This window comes from Silene latifolia, chromosome Y (genome assembly GCF_048544455.1).
Source record: "Silene latifolia isolate original U9 population chromosome Y, ASM4854445v1, whole genome shotgun sequence".
Classification (NCBI taxonomy): domain Eukaryota; kingdom Viridiplantae; phylum Streptophyta; class Magnoliopsida; order Caryophyllales; family Caryophyllaceae; genus Silene; species Silene latifolia.
In genome coordinates, this window is record NC_133538.1 from 347,091,210 (window position 1) to 347,104,240 (window position 13,031).

General features: G+C 42.0%; 1 non-coding gene across 1 annotated transcript; it reads right to left on the reverse strand.

Moving 5' to 3' along the window:
• Nucleotides 1–11,861: 11,861 nt before the first annotated feature.
• On the reverse strand, nt 11,862–11,968 carry LOC141634596 (small nucleolar RNA R71). Its single transcript, XR_012539323.1, has one exon. It is a non-coding gene; the product is annotated as a small nucleolar RNA R71 (small nucleolar RNA).
• Nucleotides 11,969–13,031: the final 1,063 nt, after the last annotated feature.

Consider the following 13,031-nt stretch of genomic DNA (forward strand, 5'->3'; position numbering starts at 1 on the left):
CTTAAGGACCTAAGGTGGTAGTCTGTAGTGTGTTTGCTCTTTGTTAGGTTCTAACATGTTTGTTGATTGTCATTTAACAATTGTTGTGTCCTTGGATCAATGACCGTGAGCTTACCTACATGAAGATCAAGATTTGGTGCCTATTGCTGAGGATTGAAGATTTTTCAACCTTTGAAGAATGCTTCCACTTCCTCGATGATGTTTCTCATTCTTTGTATACCTTGCCCTGTTCTTTACTTCTTAATGCTTATTCCTTCTTCTAAATCCTCTTTTCTTTTTCCTTGTAAGTCACTCTTGTATTCCCTAACTTGTCCTTTGTTCCTTGCTAATCCTTCCTTAACGCCTTTTGATGATACTCTTTTTGTTGAGGAATGTTGACCTTGGTTGGAAAATTTGACTTTTGAGGAGTTTGTTTGTGGTTGACCCATAACCCTAGTTTTGAGAGGATTTGATGTTGGAAAGACTTAGGTAGTGTGATGAGACATACTTGATGGTTCATATACCTAGATCCTTGATAAAGTGAGTATATTTGATTGGTGGATTTTGTGTGTCAAGTGTGAGTTGCATTGGTTACTAAGGTTATAGAACCTGGCTTTGTTGTTTATGTTTGGGATACTAGTGCTTTATACTTGACCTAAGGTGGATGAAATTGAATGGTGGATTTAACGATGTAGGATTGACTAAGTAAGTCGAGTTTGTGATTGGCTTTTGTAGTTACTTTGGATATGAGGGTTTAATGTATATGTCACCATGTGATAAATGCTAATGGTGGGATTGTAAGTTAGTCTAAGTGTGTGATCTTGATTACTACTTGAGGTATAGTATGAGAGTGAGACTAAGCTACGTGTTAGGAAGTATTAGCGCTTGTTTTAGTAACTAGAAGAGATAATAGTATGGATGACGCCAGTTGGATATGAGTATAGCTTTGTTGGAAACTTTGAATTTGATCTTATAGAAGTTGTCGGTGAATGTTTGAGGATTTGGGGTGTTGAGACCACACTTATAGTGGAGCACTTTGTTTCAAGGAATAACTTAAGATGAAGTAACATAAGTAATTTGAAGAAATCCTTGGGAGTGTTTGGGTTATGAGTTTTGTTGTTCGGAAGTTTTCGGAACCGTTTAGGATGATGTTGTTGTTCGAGGTTTGAGTACCTGGCGTTTCCCTGTTGTCTAATTCATCTTATTCTTTGACCATAAGCGTTATTGTTCATACCTCTCTTCCTCGCTTCATCTTGCTCCTTCCTTAAGTTTGATGGTAGTGACCTATTGTAATACTACGGTTTTATGAGTCTCTGGGTACTCTATCGAGTGGGCCTTACTCTGTCGAGTAAGGGTGTGTTGCGTTTTTAAATAGTTTATGACCTGTTGGGTAGTCGATCGAGTAACCTGGATACTCGATCGAGTAGGAGGCACTCGATCGAGTATGTCACCTACTCGATCGAGTAGCCGGTTTACGGGGGGATGATTTATCGGGTTTTGTTAATAATGCGATTTAATATATAATTACTCCCGTCACTTTCTTTAAACACTTTTACAAACCTAATTACTTTCAAAAGAGAAAACAATCTACGTTCTTCGCATCAATCACATTATTGGCAAATCCCGGAGCTTGGAAGGTCGGAATTCGTGTTTCTTTATACCTTTGTAATCCTTGCATCGAGGGTAAGATCTACATACTGTTTTTATAGTATTTCGTTAAAGTTAGTTAAACCCTAATTTGGGGATTTGGGGGTTTTGTTGTGTTTCTTGATTGGTAGTAATTGTATGATTGTATTTTAGGAGGAGGAATCGTAGAAGAAGCCTTTTGATATCATCTGTTGAGATCGTCTGACTGTGTTGCTTTCCAGGTAGGGTTTCCCTACTCAGTATTAGTCCCATAATGTGTTGATGGTGTTTTGTAATGGTTGAATATTATCTTACTCGTATTGTGACGATTGTTGGATTTGGTTGTTGATAGTAGTTGTGATTGATTGTATCTGTCTGTGTTCTTCGGGACGCGTCCCTGGTGAGTGGAGTCACTTGCGGGAGTGGCTTCACGCCCATTATTCGCCTTCTGTGGAACCCGCCACAGAAGGGATGTGCACATTAAGGAATTTAGGTTTATCGCTCGATGGAGATGAGCGGGGATTTGGTGGGTACTGCTGCGGTCCCCCACTGGCGGCGTGGAGTGTCCTATTGCCATGGGCACTCTGGCAGGGCTACACACTTTAGTGTGTAGTTAGGATTGTGGAGTTGGGATTGGAGTTCGGAGTATATCTGTGATGATTGAGCTGTTTGTTTACTGTGTTGTTGGTTTATATAAATTATGTGATTAGTACGGACCCCGTTTATTGTTTTAAAAACTGCGGTGATCCATTCGGGGATGGTAAGCAGTTGTTGAGCAGGTATGAGTCGAGTTACATAGGTTAGCTGGGATGTGCCCCCATCTGATGATAGAGTCTTCCGCTGTAGCATGATTAGTTTATTAAACATTTCATTTAGCTGAGTAGACAGTTGATTTTGAGAACATGTAACCGTATTTTGGTATTTGGTTTTGGATTGTATTCTATTCACTAAAGTTATACTATTTAAATGTTGTTTCGTTATTGTCTTATGATCATCATTGTCTCGGGCAACCGAGATGGTAGCATATTTATACCTGAGTGGTCCTGGTAAGGCACTTGGAGTATGAGAGTGTTACAAAATGGTATCAGAGCGACGATCCTGAAACCTGTAACCAATGAATCTAATGAATATAGGGAGTCAATTAAAATGAACCCGGGGTAAAGGTTGTAGGAGCTAATGCAAAGACTTGGGAGACGTCCTAAAGTCGCGAACTCGCCCTACAATTTTGAACCAGTCACATGGGGTGTATATGTCAAGGTCGTATGTGATGTTTGTTAGCTTGAATGTGGATGTGACGATGTACGTTGTGAATTATTGGATGTTGGGAGTAGAAGATTGAAATTGTGAATGAAAGGTTGGTGAAGTATATAAAAATGTTGTTTGAATAAGAAGCATGTTGGATGTTTATTATGTGGCATTTGATAACATGAAATAGTTGTTTTGTTGATCATATGAAGAGTTGTGTAGAATTTCATGCTTAGCTATATTATAAGGTTGAGTTTATGAAGTTGTATAGTATGTTGGGATGTGTGAGATAACATGCGGGTAGTATATACGAGTCAGCATGACTCGATCGAGTAGGGGGCACTCGATCGAGTAGGTGAGGTACTCGGTCGAGTGGGTCTGACTCGATCGAGTGGGTAATTGACGTTTTTATAACCAGAATCGTGTTTTTGGGCACTCGATCGAGTAGGGGGTCGCTCGATCGAGTAGCCGTGCTACTCGATCGAGTGACCCCCTACTCGATCGAGTGCTACTCGGTCGAGTATGTTAGAGATCAGAAGGTCTGTTTTGGGTCTGATGTCGGGGCACTCGATCGAGTATGGTGGGCCTCGATCGAGTAGCCTCTACTCGATCGAGTAGGTTTAGGCACTCGATCGAGTGTGTTCTGGGCAGTCTGCTTTCGTGTTTTGAGGTTTTAGTGCATATGTTTATATCTACCCTTTCTTATATAAGTTCAAGATGCTGCCCAAGAGAAACGCCTTGTATGCGAGAGCTGAGAGCATGAACATCGATGATGTCATTAAGATGTTGGAGCATCAGGATGCTCTTACTGAGGCCCTAAAGAGAGTGGGAAAGGATAAGGAGTTTGACCACTCCAAGATCAGCCTTTATATAGCGAGGTTTAACCCAAAAGAGTACAAGGGGACCGGGGAGCCTAATCTTCTTGACAACTGGCATCGTGAGATGGAGAACATCTTTGGACCCGGTACCTTTCGTCCCGATGAGATGAGAGTAGAACAAGTTGCGTTCTACCTGAGGGAAGCAGCTAGTGAGTGGTGGGATAAGGTGAAGGTGAGTGCTAGGGAGATGTACACAAAGCAGAGCTTACCTGCTATACCTTGGGAAGAGTTTCGGAGAGCTATGAGGAAAGAGTTCGTACCTGAGCATGTGAGGAGTAATTTGAGGGAGGAGTTTGATGGGTTTAGGAAGACATCTGACATGTCAGTGGCTGAGTACTACAAGCAGTTTAATGAGAAGTCTAGGTATGCTGAGGATATGGGTTTGAGTGAGGAGAACCTAGCGCTGAGATTTGAGAGGGGGTTGACCCCTAAGATCATGGATAAGTTACCCGTGGGAGTCCTTACCGATGTTAAGGAAGCTTATGAGAGGGCTGGGAGAGCTGAGAGGTTAGTGAAGATGGCTCAGGAGAGAGGAGTTGAGAAAAGAAAGGCTGAGAGTGAGGGTGGTGGCCAATCTAGTCACAAGAAAGGCAACCACAATCAGGCTAGAGCGTTTTCTTCTAGGTCAGGGTTCAGTGCTGGGGCTTCCTTTGGGCGTGGCCGTATGAGTGGTAGTGGTAGTTGGGGGATGACCTACTATGGCTGTGGCGGTGTAGGCCACAAGAGACATGAGTGTACGAGTTTACCTGGAGCTTTTCAGAGATCGGCTCAGGGGAGCTATTCTCAGGGGCCGGCACAGAGTTATACGAGCAATAGACCGTATGGATCATGGTCTAACCGGGGAAGTCAGAGCTACCAGGGTGGAGGTAACCGCAATGGCGGTAATTCCTATCAGAAACCTGCTACGAACAATAACAACAATCAGGGGTCGGGTGCTAAACCGACCACATCGCCCAAGATCTTGTCTGGGAGGTGGATGAGAAGACCGATGGAAAGCTGTTCATGATGGACAAGAAAGCAGCTGAGGATGATGCACATGTTATCACTGGTACTTTTCTTATTAACGGTATTCATACCTTTGTTTTATTTGATTCGGGGGCGTCTCAGTCGTTTGTATCTTCGAGTCATGTTAAATGGTTGGGTTTGAGGGTATATGAGTCTGTAAGTGAGAAAGTTTTTATACCTTCGGGTGAGTCTGTATCTTGTGGGAGGTTGTATAGGGATGTACCTATGATAGTTGGGCAAGTTGATCTACCTGTAGACTTGCTAGAGTTTCCTTTTGACGGTTTTGAGATGATAGTCGGGATGGATTGGTTGGGAAAGTATAAAGCTAAGATAGACTGTCATCAAAAGAAAGTGTCTTTGAGAGGTCCTAAGGGTGTTAGTGTGTCTTATCGTGGGTTTGTGGTCAAACCCAAAGTTAAGATGAATGCAGCTGTTACCTTGAAGTCTTATCTGAGGAAGGGATGCCCTTTGATCTTGTGCCATGTGAGAGATGACCGGATAGAGAGTCCGACAGTTGATCAGATACCAGTGGTGGGTGAGTTTGCAAATGTCTTTCCAGAGGAGATTCCGGGGTTGCCACCGGAGAGGGAGATAGATTTCACGGTTGAGTTGAAACCGGGAACGGGGCCAATCTCTAAGGCACCGTACCAGATATGTCCTAAGGAGATGGAGGAGCTCAAGAAGCAGTTAGACGATCTGATAGAGAAGGGATACATTAGACCTAGTGTATCACCGTGGGGAGCACCGGTTCTTTTTGTGAAGAAGAAAGATGGGAGCTTGAGGTTGTGCATAGACTACAGGGAGCTGATCCGAGTGACGGTGAAGAACAAGTATCCTTTGCCAAGGATAGATGACTTGTTTGATCAGTTGAGTGGTGCATCAGTCTTTTCTAAGATTGATTTAAGGTCGGGGTACCATCAGGTGAAGATTAGAGAGGTGGACATACCAAAGACAGCTTTTACATCGAGGTATGGCCATTATGAGTATGTGGTGATGCCGTTTGGGTTATCTAATGCATCGGCTATGTTTATGGATTTGATAAATATAATCTTCAGACAATTTTTAGACAAGTTTGTAGTGGTGTTTATCGATGACATCTTAGTCTACTCCAAGACTAAGGAGGAGCATGAGGAGCATCTCAGGATTGTGTTGCAGACTTTGAGGGAGCATGAGTTATATGCTAAGTTGTCCAAGTGTGAGTTCTGGTTAGAGAAAGTTGCTTTTCTGGGGCATGTGATCTCTAAGGATGGGGCAAAGATTGAGGCAGTGACAAGATGGGAAGCACCAAAGAATGTTGCTGAGATCAGGAGTTTCTTGGGTTTAGCTGGATACTACAGACGGTTCATGAAAGATTTCTCCAAGATTGCTAGACCTATGACAGCGTTGATGAGGAAAGAGAACACGTTTCGTTGGGATGAGAGTTGTGAGACGGCGTTCCAAACATTAAAGGAGCGTTTGACCACAGCTCCTATCTTAGCATTGCCTGAAGGAATCGAGAACTTTGAGGTTTATACAAATGCCTCAAAGAACGGGTTGGGATGTGTGTTGATGCAGAACGGTAAGGTGAATGCCTATGCTTCTAGGCAATTGAAGCCGTATGAGGAGAACTACCGTACACATGATCTAGAGTTGGGTGTTGTGGTATTTTCTCTCAAGATTTGGAGACATTAACTTTATGGAGCGACCTTTAAGGTATTTTCGGATCACAAGTGTCTCAAGTACATCTTCACTCAAAAGGAGTTGAACATGAGACAGAGGAGGTGGATGGAGCTGATTGGCGATTATGACATGGATATTATCTACCATGAAGGGAAAGCCAATGTTGTTGCAGATGCTTTGAGTAGGAAGAGTGTACATTCTTTGTGTACAGCTCTATCTTTGATGAGATTGAGAGATGAGGTGGGGAGGTTTGGGATACATATGATGCAGAGAGGGGATGCCATGGGAGATTTGATAGTGCAGCCTGATCTTTATGATGATATTCGAGGTAAACAGGCGTTGGATCCTAAGATGGTTGAGTGGAGAGCTGGAGTAGAGAAAGGGATAGTGTCTCGATTCTCTATTCATAGAGATGGTAGTTTGAGGTTTGATGGTAGATGGTGTGTCCCTAATGATGAGGAGCTGAAAAAGACAATCATGACAGAGGAACATTGTACATCATATTCAGTACATACAGGTGGTGACAAGCTGTACAAAGATTTAAAGAACACGTTCTGGTGGCCTGGGATGAAGAAATAAACAGCTGAGTTTGTGGCCCGTTGTTTGACATGCATAGAGTTAAAGTGGAACAGCAACGACCACAAGGTAAGATTCAGTCTATAGAGGTACATGAGTGGAAGTGGGAATCCATTTCTATGGATTTTATCGTGGGTTTGCCAAAGAGTCAACAGGGTAACAACATGATATGGGTAATAGTGGATCGACTGACCAAGTCAGCTCACTTTGTGCCAATGAAAGATACATGGACTAAAGCACAATTAGCTATGGCTTATCGGAAGAATGTGGTAATGTTACATGGAGTCCCTAAGGACATAGTATCTGACAGAGATGCGAGATTTATCTCAAGGTTTTGGAAAGAGTTGCAGGAATCTTTGGGAACAACTTTGAAGATGAGTACAGCATTTCATCCTGCGAAAGACGGTCAGACTGAGAGAACGGTCAAGACTCTTGAGGATATGTTGCGAGCTTGTGTGAAGAACTTTGGTGGTAGCTGGGAATAGAGGTTGGATTTGATATAGTTTTCTTACAACAACAGCTATCACACTAGTATTGGTATGGCACCGTTTGAGGCCTTATATGGGAGGATATGTAGGAGTCCGATTTGTTGGGACCACAATGCTGAGAAAGTGGTTCTAGGACCAGAGATGGTGCATGAGATGGTTGAGCAGATTAAGATGATCAGGGAACGGATGAGAGCAGCTTAGGATAGGCAAAAGAGTTATGCAGATCTACACCGCCGGGATATAGAGTTTCAGGTTGGGGACAAGGTTCTTCTGAAAGTGTCTCCTATGCGTGAGGTTATGAGATTTGAGAAGAAAGGCAAGCTGAGTCAGAATTTTATAGGGCCTTATGAGATCTTAGAGCGGGTTGGAGAGGTTGCATATCGTCTGGCTTTACCAGCTGCGTTAGAGAGAGTGCATAATGTGTTTCATGTATCTCAGCTGTGGAAGTATGTGAGTGACGCGTCACATGTGTTAGAGGCAGAGAGCTTAGAGCTAGATGAATCCTTATCATATCTTGAGGTGCCTAAACAGATTCTTGACCGGAAGGTTAGGAAGACTAGGAGTTGTGAGACAGTTTTGGTTAAGATCCTTTGGTCTAACCACGAGTCTGAGGAAGCTACATGGGAGGCAGAGGAGGCCATGAGAGAGTGTTACCCTTTCCTTTTTGATCAGGTATGTATGGTTACGGGGACGTAACCTTGTTTCTTTTAGGGGGTAGGAGATGATCGCGAAGAGTTTTTAAGAGCTTTTTATATCTTTTTATGTTGTGTCGGTATGTTTGTTGTGGTTGAGTCGGGTTGAGTTTGGGTTAGTAACATGTTTATTGTTGAGTTTTGTTTCGGTTGTTGAGTTGGGAGTGTAGTAGTATGTGTCTTTGTTTTGTTGTGGTTTGAACTTCGAGGACGAAGTTCTTTTTAAGGAGGGAAGACTGTAATACTAGGTTTTATGAGTCTCTGGGTACTCTATCGAGTGGGCCTTACTCTGTCGAGTAAGGGTGTGTTGCGTTTTTAAATAGTTTCTGACCTGTTGGGTACTCGATCGAGTAACCTGGATACTCGATCGAGTAGGAGGCACTCGATCGAGTATGTCACCTACTCGATCGAGTAGCCGGTTTACGGGGGGATGATTTATCGGGTTTTGTTAATAATACGATTTAATATATAATTACTCCCGTCACTTTCTTTAAACACTTTTACAAACCTAATTACTTTCAAAAGAGAAAACAATCTACGTTCTTCGCATCAATCGCATTGTTGGCAAATCCCGGAGCTTGGAAGGTCGGAATTCGTGTTTCTTTATACCTTTGTAATCCTTGCGTCGAGGGTAAGATCTACATACTGTTTTTATAGTATTTCGTTAAAGTTAGTTAAACCCTAATTTGCTGATTTGGGGGTTTTGTTGTGTTTCTCGATTGGTAGTAATTGTATGATTGTATGTTAGGAGGAGGATTCGTAGAAGAAGCCTTTTGATATCAGCTGTTGAGATCACCTGACTGTGTTGCTTTCCAGGTAGGGCTCCCTCCTTAGTACTAGTCCCATAATGTGTTGATGGTGTTTTGTGATGGTTGAATATTATCTTACTCGTATTGTGACGATTGTTGGATTTGGTTGTTGATAGTAGTTGTGATTGATTGTATCTGTCTGTGTTCTTCGGGGCGCGTCCCTGGCTGAGTAGAGTCACTTTCGGGAGTGGCTTCACACCCATTATTCGCCTTCTGTGGAACCCGCCACAGAAGGGATGCGCACATTAAGGAATTTGGGTTTATCGCTCGACGGAGATGAGCGGGGATTTGGTGGGTACGGCTGCGGTTCCTCACTGGCGGCATGGAGTGACCTGTTGCGATGGGCACTTTGGCAGGGCTACACACTTTAGTGTGTAGTCAGGATTGTGGAGTTGGGATTGGAGTTCAGAGTATATATGTGATGATTGAGCTGTTTGTTTACTGTTGATGTGACCATAATTGGCGCATATTTAGCCCCCGAATTAGCCTTGTTTCCATGCTTTTTAGTGCTTATTTGGGTCATTTCTTATCTTTAGTTCTTTGTTTTGCATATTCTTTGAGATTTTGATCCCTTGGTAGGAAAGGAGTAAGAATCTTGCATTTTCATGGCAAAACGAGACTAAATTGATCGAATTCAATGACCAAGCATCAAGGAGAGACAACATTAGAAGGCCTTTGTACATATCATAGTAGAAGAGCAATGTTGAGGAAAGATCCTTGAGTCCCCAAAGAAATCCCCAAGGAATTTATGAAGAAAAGGGAAGAAAAGAAGAAGTTACTATCTTTGATCGACAATCCGAGCGGATTGTCAACAATCCGCCCGTCCGGCCTCTCGCACAATCCGAGGCGTCCGTGCTCGAATCCGCTCGGATTCCCCTCAACAATCCGTCCGGATTCCTCGAATCCGCTCGGATTCCACCGCCAAATCCGCCGTCCCGACCTTATTCCGCCGGATTTCTTCACAAAGCACGAATTGTCTTCTTCAAGCTACGAAAAGAGAAGCCCTTCTCTCAGAAAATACCGGGTCCTCCTTGCTCAACTTAAAAAGTGTAATTACTAGTTTAGCCCTTAGTTAACCCTAATGCATCCTCCCTAATTTTCACTATAAATACCCCATTAGGCTAATTAGAGGAGCATGTTCTTCTTATCAATAATTAGTGTAGTTAATATCAATCAAATCTCTCTTCAATATTGTAATCAAGTATTAATCAAGTTTTAATCCAAGTTTTAGTTCTTTAATCTCTCTTTTGTTCATCCTTTATTTTGGGTAATTGAAGATTATTTGGGTTATTATTGGGAGATTGACAACCTCTCAATCTAGCATTCAAGTACTTCTATTATTCTTGCTTTATTATTGGAATCATTAGTAGGTATAATCTCTTAATCCCTTTTTAATTATTGTTAATTACTTTCATTTATTCATCATGTTTCATATTGTTAGTATGATTGACAACCTTGCTAGCATGATCAACATGATAATGAGTGAGTAGTCTCTTAGCTAGGGTTAATGGGTGATTAGGGGAAACCAACATGGGGAATGATTCATGCTTAAATTAATATGCTTTCATGTTTTATTTGCTTGCTTGTTTTGATCTCAACTCATGCACATGTTATATTTGATGAAATGCTAAGCCTATGAATCCTTGCATTTACTATCATCTCCTATCTTTTCAATGAGACTTGTAAGACATAACCCAACTCGAGTCTCATTAGACCATGCATGTTGTTGAGTAGGGAAGATTAAGTCGACTTGTAGGTGTTGTACAATCTAATCGATTCGGCTCCGGGACCCAAACTTTCCTAGGATTGTAAGATATAACCCAACTCAATCCATCACAACAATAATTGCTTGCTTATAATTTGAGAACATGTTTGTATGATCATATCCCTTGATTCCCCTATGATCCCATGACACCCTAGTGCCTTTAATCAATTGTTTACACCCCTTTAATTCATCTTGCTTGTTTATTGTTATTCTAGTTTAGTAACCTTCTACATCAACCCAATTTTTGACACCCCTTAGACACCACTAGTTACAATAGAAATCTCATTTCAACTCCCGTCCCTTGCGATCCGACCTTTACTTGCCTCTTTACTAATTTTAGAGTTGCTTGTTAAGCTATAAATTGTGTTTTGATTCGACCGTGACCAACGACCACATCCTAATTTGTGAACACTTAGCGGGATCGCATCAAAACTGGCGCCGTTGCCGGGGACGGTGTTTGTTTGACTTAGATTTATTTTTATTGTTATTAGTTGTGTCTTTCTTCACCTTGAGGAAGTAAAACTCCTCAAGGTTTGTTCTAATTGTTTTTGAGTTGTTTGATATTTTGCATGTCTAGAAGGTTACAAAGTGATTTGTTACCTTTTGACCGTGAAATCGAAAGAACCTTGACGAACAATAGGAGACTTGTTAGGAGGAATTTGAGAGGTGTTAGTGAAGTTGTTCAACCCACTAGTGAGTTTGTCAATCCTTTCGCAATAGAAGGAGAAGAAAACCCATTACACAATACCCCACAAAATCCACCTACAATGCCAAAATTCTCGTCACACTCCGTACCCACCGAGGAGAATCTACCAAATGGTACTCCTACACTGCAACATCTCACCGGAAATTTTATTCCCAAGTCCGCCTTCATCCAACTAGTTGAGAGGAGCCAATTTGGGGGGATGCCTAGTGAGGACCCTCATTCTCATATGGAAACCTTTTGCGATTATTGTGATGCTATCTCTCAAACGGGCGTGACTCAAGACCAAATTAGATGGGTCTTATTTCCTTTTTCCTTAATCGGCACCGCAAAGCAATGGTTGAAAGGCCTTGATAAGGCCACCCTTGGAATAGATTCTTGGAAGAAGTTGGCTCTAGCTTTCTACAAAAAATTCTACCCACCGGAAAAGACCAACATGCTAAGAGCTCAAATTACGGGTTTTAAGCAAAGGGATGAAGAGTCTTTGTATGAAGCTTGGGAGCGGTTCAAAGGTATTTGTCGCTCATGTCCTCACCATGGACTTAGCGAATGGTTTTTGGTACAACAATTTTGGAATGGTTTATATGAAGATTCTAGGAATATTCTCAATATGGGATCAAATGGAATGTTCACCGAAGTTGATGACAATCAAACATGGAACAAGATTGAGGAAATGGCAGTCCATAACTCACAATATAGTAGACCTCACAAGGCTACTAGAGGAGGAAGGCATGAAGTGGACTCCGTTACTCAATTGGGTGCTCAACTTAGTGCTCACATTGACACAATCAACTTGAAGTTTGAACAAGCTATGGCTAGACTTGAGGAAAACTCAAAATCATCGAAGCATCATGTCAATGCCATGACGGCATCCTCATCAATCCCAAGTGGGATATGTGAGAATTGTGGAACTTTGGGTCATGACCCAAGTGAGTGTCGGGGAACAACCGAACAAGTGAATGCTTTCCAAGCTTACAAAAGTGGTACCCCTTATTCAAATTTTTACAATGAAAACACCAAGTTCCATCCAAATCTCTCATACAAAAGCCAAAATGTTCAAAACCCTCAAACAACATACACTCCACCACCCATGAGAAACCAAAATCAAAGACCCTTTTACAATCAAAACCAAGGTTACCAAAATGAAAACCCATACAATCACCAAAATGACCAAGGTTTTGATGTCCAAAAAGCGGTCCTCCAAATGCAAAAGAATCAACAAGAATTTTTCACCCAAATGCAAAAAGATAGCCAAGCAAAAGAAACCACCATCAACAACATTCTAGCTCACACCAAGATGTTGGAAACACAATTGACTCAACTAGCATCTTCAAGCTCACAAAGACAAAGGGGCAATTACCACCTCAAAGTAATCCCCTAGACATGAAACGGTTAGTGCCATTCACTTGAGAAGTGGTACAAGGTATGAAGCACCGAAGAAGCAAGTTGAGGATGAAGTTGTGGAAGCTAGTGAAAAGGAAGAAATTGTGCAAAACTCCAAAGATGGAGAATCATCAAAAGAAGAAAGTTCAAAGAAAAATGAAGACAAGGCCAAAGAGAAGGAGCCCATTGTGATTAGACTTCCTTTTCCAAGTCGTCAAGCCAA